The sequence below is a fragment of the Cyprinus carpio genome, chromosome A18 (genome assembly GCF_018340385.1).
Source record: "Cyprinus carpio isolate SPL01 chromosome A18, ASM1834038v1, whole genome shotgun sequence".
Lineage (NCBI taxonomy): Eukaryota > Metazoa > Chordata > Actinopteri > Cypriniformes > Cyprinidae > Cyprinus > Cyprinus carpio.
Genome location: NC_056589.1, coordinates 584,921 through 593,100, shown reverse-complemented (window position 1 = coordinate 593,100; position 8,180 = coordinate 584,921).

Below are 8,180 nucleotides of genomic sequence, written 5' to 3'. Positions count from 1 at the left end.
AGGACAAGAAACAACTTCTATTTTCAGAAATAGATCTTCTAGAAATAGAATGATACGCCTTTCTAGTAGAGAAGATATAGATATAGATAGATAGATGCACTAGATAGCTTAGGATCACTAAAGAACAACCGGAGGGCTGCAGTTCGGACATGGACACTATTCTTGCAATCATAAAGATGGATGGACATGGACAAGCAATCACCGATTTTCATGTTTTACTATTTCATAACCTTAAAGGGATACTTCACCCCAAATGAAAATTTTGTCATTAATCCACTTATAAACCGCCCATGTCGTTTCCAAACCCCCTTTTGCGGAACACACAATTTAAAGATATTTGGATTGAAAAAGCCGGGAGGGCCTTGTGACTTGTAATCCATAGACTGCCAAGTAAATAACGTTATAACATGCTCTTCTGTATCATTCGTGCCACAAGGATATACTGTTTCTCGGTATGTAACCTTGATTTGAAAAGAAAAAGTGCATTTGAAGCGATGAAACAGAGTGCATCCTTGCATTGGGGGGGATGATACAGATATGATCATGCCGCAGATAAGCAGACTAGATGAGCGTTTCATATGTAGATATACGCCCAGCCCTACACCAGCAGGGGACTGGTTGACACCGAGGAATTGACACGAATTGGATAAATGGCTGTTATTTTTTCTTTCTTCCCTTACAAAAAGTGTTTCCCGTCGCTTCATATAACCCAGATGCACGTCTGATGGCGATGGTGGAGTATTCTGACAACGACTTTCATACCTTTTTTGGACCTTGACACTGTTATTTTACTTGGCAAGTCTATGGGGACAGTCACAGGCCTCATGGTTTTGGCATCCAAAATATCTTAAATTGTGTCCGGGGTATAAATAATAAGCATTTAGGCTATGGGGTTTGGAACTACATGGGGGTATAAGTGATTAATGACAAAATTTTCATTTTGGGGTGGAATATCTCCCTTTAAGGTTATGAAATAAAACTTAATTGAAAATTCGGTAGAGTTACTCACTCTGATTGCTGTCCATGTCGTCCATCTTTAGTGATCCAATTCGGTAGGTGGCGCTGTTACAAAAGAATAGGGTCCTAGAAATGCACCGGTTGAACACTCTTCTCCAATGCACAGAAAATATTGTGCACTGTCGCTTTAAGAACAGAGTAATTATTGTGTTTTCATGATTCAAAAGGGGAGGCTCCGCCCACTCTCTGTTAGGTCGGTTTAGTTTCTTCGATCGAGAGTCGTTCTGCTGTAAATAAAGCTTCTGAAGATGGGCGCATCTAATGACAAACCTCTGAAATGTCCTCTGTGTTATGAGGAGTGTCGGGAGCAGGTGACGTGGCATGCGCTCACAGCTTCTGTCGCGCTTGTATCAGAGAGCTGTGGAGCGGATCTCAGACCGGACCTTATTAACTGCCAACGAGATGTGTAGATACGAGTACCAGCATCTGCCCAGACTACACGGACGGAGAGCCGTCAACATCTACAGACGCACTCAAACACACAGTACGTTCATTAACTGAGGACAAAATAAATACTTTGCTGACCTTGAACATGTATGTGTTATTATTGTTGCGCAAAATGTGTAAGTTGGTCTTGGCGTTGTAGGCCAAAAATACTCCTGTGTGTTGATCTGTTGTCTGTGAGTGATAAAGTGTTTGTGTAACACTATCAGGTCCAAGAATTTATGCTAATAGTGAATAGGTTGAAAGTACATGGTGGAGATCTTATAAAGTTTTTTATTAACACATCACTAACGGTTTCATGTAATTTGTATGCTAACAATTGTCCAGAATAATGTACTTGTCAGGAGAATTATATATATATATATTATCTATATATATCTATATTATCTATATATATATTATATATATATATATATTATATTATAATTAGGTTCTAATACATAGTTATTTATGTTCTAATACACGGCAATATTAAATGTATTGTATGTATTGTATTTCATAGCATGTTGTTATGGAAATTAAATTTTTTTAGGATATATTTTAGGTTCTAATACATAGTTATTTATGTTCTAATACACATTATTGAATAATTTTTATATATTTTTTTTTACACTTATTTTGAAATGCTGTGCAATTTATTTTGAAATGCTGTGCAATAACAAATATCTAGTTCACTAGTGATAATTCAACTCGAGCTCGTCACTCACTCATATTCTCTTTGGTAAACAAGTTATAATATATGTACAAATTAAAATTGTTTGTTGTGATGGAAATGATGCAAGAGTGTTGTAATTTTTGTAAAATGTATTGAGTGATAATCAATTTCAGGAATTAAAAAAAAAAAAAAATCGTACAAGTGATTTTCATAGCTGAAGAATATCGAAAGGGTCTAGGACAGTGTAAAACAATAAAATGGTAAAATTGAAAAACTTACATTATGAAATTATTACTTTCTTTCAATATATCAAAAATAGACTGCTGAAAAGTAGTGTATGGTTTAAAAAGCCAAAGTTGACCCCTTGAAAAAAAAAAAACAAATGCCCGTAGCTGAAGAAAAAACCCCCAGTTACCACTTTATTATGCAGTGTCTTGTTACACATGGCATGCACATTTTGCTAACTTGGTAGCAATTAAAAATCTCTATATACATTAATGCAAACACTATGTTTTCATGTAGATGGCCCTCGCGGCATTCGGAAAAGAAAGCTGTACGCACCTGCACTCAAAGAAATGCAATACTCGGGAAGAGGAAGTTCAGTTCAGCATTCCCACAGTGCAAAAAGATGCTGGCAATAACTCAATCAGTCACTAACGTGACTCCGAGATGAAGATCATCATCAACACCGCAGAAAAGAAAGGCCGCAGCAGACGCGAATTGCTCTTCTGGAAGCCGATCGGTATACGCAGTCATGTGGTGGGGGGTCCACCTATACGCATTGACACATCCCTCACACCGCATACCGGCACAGAAAACAGATTCAGAGATCACCACCTTCCTCAAGCTAGAATCACTCTCTGAGAGGAACACAAGTTCCCCTCAGCAAGGAAGCCAGCATGCTGCGGGACTTCCTGCAGTGACACAGGCTCACCCAGGACACGCAAAAGACACCTCAGGGAGAAAAAAGAACCCATTACCAGCGTCAGTGGCCACCTCTCATAAACTGCGAAACAAGACAGAGCCCCCTCCAGGAGTCACATCACTGCACACATCACTTCCATAAGACAGCGCGGACTTTTCCAGGAGCAGGGTTACTGGTGCCATTGCAATTACTGTCCCAGGTGTCAGAATCCAGGAACGTGGTGGCGTAAAGAGACCTGCCTGTGTTGGTAGGGCCTCCATGATGATACGAGCACTCTGCGGCCACACCTGGAGAAAGCAGTGTTTCCGTGTTGCCAAGATCCACCCGATGGGTTGAAACGTTGTATACTTCGAGCCACCCCCGGCTGGTGACACGCTGTTGGCAGATGTGTCTCTCTGGAGATGCCAAGCGCCACCACGGAGGAGGTGAACTCGGAATCTACTGTCGATCATGTGCAGGGTGTGTGTGTGTTTTGTTCTTGTACTCTGTGTGTTTCCGGGCCCAGGGTTCTGGTCGGGCCAGTGCGCACGAAGGGGCAGGCAACGAGTGCATCAGCATTATCGCGAGGCAGAGCAGGAGCTCAGGTGAACCGTGAGATGACCTGTTGAATGTATTTTAAACACCATTTTACCCTTTCCATTTGTTTTAGAATTGGTGATTTAATTCGTGGCTCAGAATTCAGATTGACTATAATATGTAGTGTAAAAAACTGTAGTTTTTTAGGCATATGATCTACAGTAGTGCACTAGGTGTTACAAAAGCTGCGTAACATTTATTTACATGTTCTCACTGAGTAAAAAAACTTAGATCAAAAATATCAGTAAAAACAGCATATTGTGAAATATTTACAATACAAAATAACTGCCTTTCTAGTGGTTCAACGGATCACCAAAATCTCACGGTTTCGGATCACCTGTATACGGTGTTTGACCCACGGATCGGCATTTTCATGTTTGTCGGATCAGCAAGAAGAAAAGATAAATATTTCAATTTAAACTTGCTTCCATTAGTACTTAAAGCGAAGTACTTTTTTGATAACTACAGCAAATACTACTAGATTAAGCTAAAAAAAGTTTAAACATGATAAAAGTGCACAGCCAGTAAAAACAAGAACGAAATACAGCAAAGTAAAGCAATAGATAAATACAACAGAATATGTTACAAGCAAAATAGGGTTGTTAAGTATTCAAATACAGAAAATGTAATAATTAGGAAAAATAACACTGCAGAGTGTTCACTGTGCATAAAATTAACTATAGATTTTTAGCACAGCTGTGTTTGTGTGTTTGAATGATCATTAATGACAGCAGCAGTATTAAGCTGCTGTCCCTTTAAGACCTGATGCACGGATCTAGCCGATATAATGATAAAACAAATTATAAGACTTATACTCTATTATGGTTAAAAATTTTGCAATTAAATCTGCGAAGATCACATGCGTGCCTGGGAACCGTGGGGCTTGGTCCGTACGGATCACACGGATCCAACTACAATCCGTTCGAACCAGCACTACTGTTTTCTATTTTATAATATATTCTTTAAATACAATTCACATTATGAAGAACAAAAGTTTATTTGAAATATAAATCTTTTCGTAGCATTGTAAATGCCTTTGTTCTTACTTTTGATTCAATTAAGGAGCATACTTGCTGAAATCGAAGCAGTATTAATTTCTTTCATTAAAAAACGGTTGTTGCTCATTGATTTATCTACATTAATCTCTCAGGGCTCACTGAAGGATGAGATGCACAAAAATACAAAAAAAACGTGAAAAGTCCATTCAGGAAAAACTCTCGGAGTGCAGTGAGAAAAAACGTGGTGGTGTCACAGGTAAGTAGAGAGAGGTTTTTATAATGGTTACATGATTTATTTTTTCCGTTTTTAAAAATTTTTCTTAAGAAGTTTGTGTGTTTAAAGCTCTCTTGTCAGTGTTGTTATTAACCTAAACCTAAAACTAATTAAAAGTCATTTTTTATTAATTGAAATAAAAGCTGAACCTAAATATAAAACTATCAGTAGATTAAATAAAAACATCAACTTATTGAAAATAAATAATTTTAAGTTGCAGTACTAAAATTAATAAAAGCTTTATTTACTAAATGAAAGTAATGAATGAGCATTACAATAGCATCAGATAAAATGGTAAGTCTGTGTATACAGCAGCTTTCGGCTTCCCTCATGTTTTCTTGACTCTTGCAGGCAGGGATGGAGGACGTGCGGGCGCGGGGCTGTATTGCAGCAGTATCAGGCCATGCAGGTGGCTCTGGAGCAGAGCAGGAGCAGGGCATTACTCTGTGTGACCCAGGAAGAGGGAACCAGAGTGCTGGGAAGCATTTGAAACAGCAGCTGGACACATTACAGTTTGCTTTGATATCTAGCCAGAGCATAATTAAACACCCTTCAGGATACATGACCAGGGCTGAAGGGGCAATCAATCACATACCAGGACGCAGCAGGGACCTCTCATCATGGTATGGACAAGCAGCAGTTGATGTCTTAAAACTGATTAGAAACATATCAATCATTTTTTTTTATGCATTATTTGGATACTTTAATTTTAGTAATGCAATTCCAAATGCATATGTGTAAAGCAACTGTTACTGTTATATTCAGGAATACAGCAAGATGGGCAGGACAGTAAGTAAAATGGTTCACTTATTTTTGATTATTATTAATTATGTTTATTAAGCAATAGACTGTGTGATTGTCCTCCTCCAGGACTGAATGAGATTGTCTGACCCTGTGCAAAATCTTGACTCTCCTGAAGAGATGAACCATAATCGACTGGACTGTCACTCAATGACTGGACTGAAAGGAGATCTGGAGACTGTGCTCATACCACTGCCTCATCGAGGACCCTTCAGACTGCTGTGTGAGTCTTTTATTCAGCTTCATACTATAATACTATAATACGGTTATAAAGTATAAAAGGGAGCAAGAGGGGTGAGAGTAAATAGAGATGGAGAGTAATGGATCGGAAAATTAGAGACACTCTCATTCACACTAGTTCAAGTTATGCCTTGTTTTTAAATAAATCACCTACTTTAAATAAGTAGACATAATGCGATCAATAATAATTCCAAATCATTGAACAAAAATGTAAAAGCTCAGGTACAGTACTTGGCTGTACATAAGCTTGGACATATGAAAAGCAAGCGAAACATTTGAAAAAAAAAAAAAAATATATATAAAATATATTTTTATATAGTTTTTTAGATGTAGTATTGTTTTCTAATAAGCTGCAATCAATATTTTTGATGGCTCTAGGTGTATTTCTTAGGTTGTTTGGTTAAAGTTACCATGAATTAACAGATGTTTACGCTGCTCGCTGGTATCTGCTTGTTAACATTTTATCATTGGCTGTGTGAGGTTTAAGAAGTGTAGTTGTAACACTAGTTTTAAAATCTAATTTGTACTGTATTGACTGAACTGTAATATTGTCAAATCTTTAATGAGCATTTTAAAAGTACAGTTTAACCTAAAGCATTTCAAAGCCTCACTCCACACCTCACCCCTCAAAGGGTGGTTCCAACACTGCTACGAGTTTCATATTCAGAACACAAAAGAAGAAGTTGTTTGGAAGAATGTGGGTATATCCAATACAGTTTCTGGTACCTCATTTCACCTTTGCATTGTATTTTGATATGTGCACCAGCAACATTCTTCACAAAGATCTTACTTATAGTGTTCAACCAGAAGAAAGAAACTCTGTACAGGTTTGGGAACAACTTGCGAGAGTGAAGTAACATGATGACGTGAGAATGTGTTTAATTTGAGCGAATATTCGTCCATTAAAAGGTGTGTGAAGCCACTTCCAGTAATATTAATAAATTACGATGATTGTAATTGCTTGCTTTCAATAAAATGTGATTATTATGATAAGTGTTTTTTATTGTATTGGTCAAATTGGTTGTCGATAGGAGATTTTTTTTTTACAAGGAATAATACGTTTTATTAAACAAGGAGTTTTTAAACGTGACAGTAAAAGACATTTATAATGTCACAAAAGATTTTCTATTTCAAAATGATTGCTTTTCTTTTTGTAACTTTCTCTTCATCAAAGAATCAAAATCAAATAGAATGAATGAAAAAAAAAAAATGATCAAAATTTATCTAAACCCATTTTCAATGCGTCGATGGTTTCGATGAGCATTAAATGAAGTTCTGAAAGATCATGTGACACTGAGCAGTGACTCCTGAAAACTTCAGCTTTAAAGATCACGGAAATGAAATAACACACACACCACACACACACACACACACATACACCCACCCACTACATATAAAATAAAGATAGTAACTATAAAATTCTTTATAAATTAAAAGTTATGTATTTGGTCCGTTTTTTTAAGTATTAAAGATGAAAGGTGGAATTCAGTGGTCTCTTGAGCTATGAAAGAAAATTATCAAATATTAGCAATGTGCTCTCAGGCACTCATACTGTACTTACACATAGTTAGGTTGTTAAGATATATCTAATATATAGAATATATAGCTTCATTAACTATTATTATAGTATTTTGTAATTTGTTTGTCTGTTTGCTCACATGGTGCTGGCCTGGTGAAGTAAAAACAACACAGGAAGAAAAAAAAAAAAAAAAAAAAAACTTGGGCTGTGTTTATAGTTGTATGGACAGCTGATGTTTCTGTCTGCAGATGGGATAAGCCCCACTCTGGATCCTGATACTGTCCATAACCAAAGAGCTGCTGCTGTCGGATGAGAAGCCAGGGCCGGTGCGAGTACACGAGACCCCGCAGGACTGACCCCGAGCAGGAGTCACGCTTTCAACATTTTCCCCTCAAGGTGCTGGGCTCTCGTCATCATAGACGGAGGCCGCTTGCTTCTACTGGGAAGTGGGAGGTCCCTCTGGATGAGGGCCCGCTGGACAGGTGGAGAGGTGGGGGCTGTGATGGACAGAATAGGCAGAAAGGGGTCAAAAGGACATCTTGCCGTATTGGCTTCTTAACCCAATTCTGGTGGGTTTTTTCCAATTTATGAAGTAAGGAAATGGTGAACGCCCTACATGATAAACTGGTGTGCATCTACCTGTGTGTTCCACTGACGCTCTGGAAGATGGGCGTGCTGCCTGAAATTCTTGATGAGGTCGCTTGCTCCTTTCTATAGCGTGGCCAGGGAGG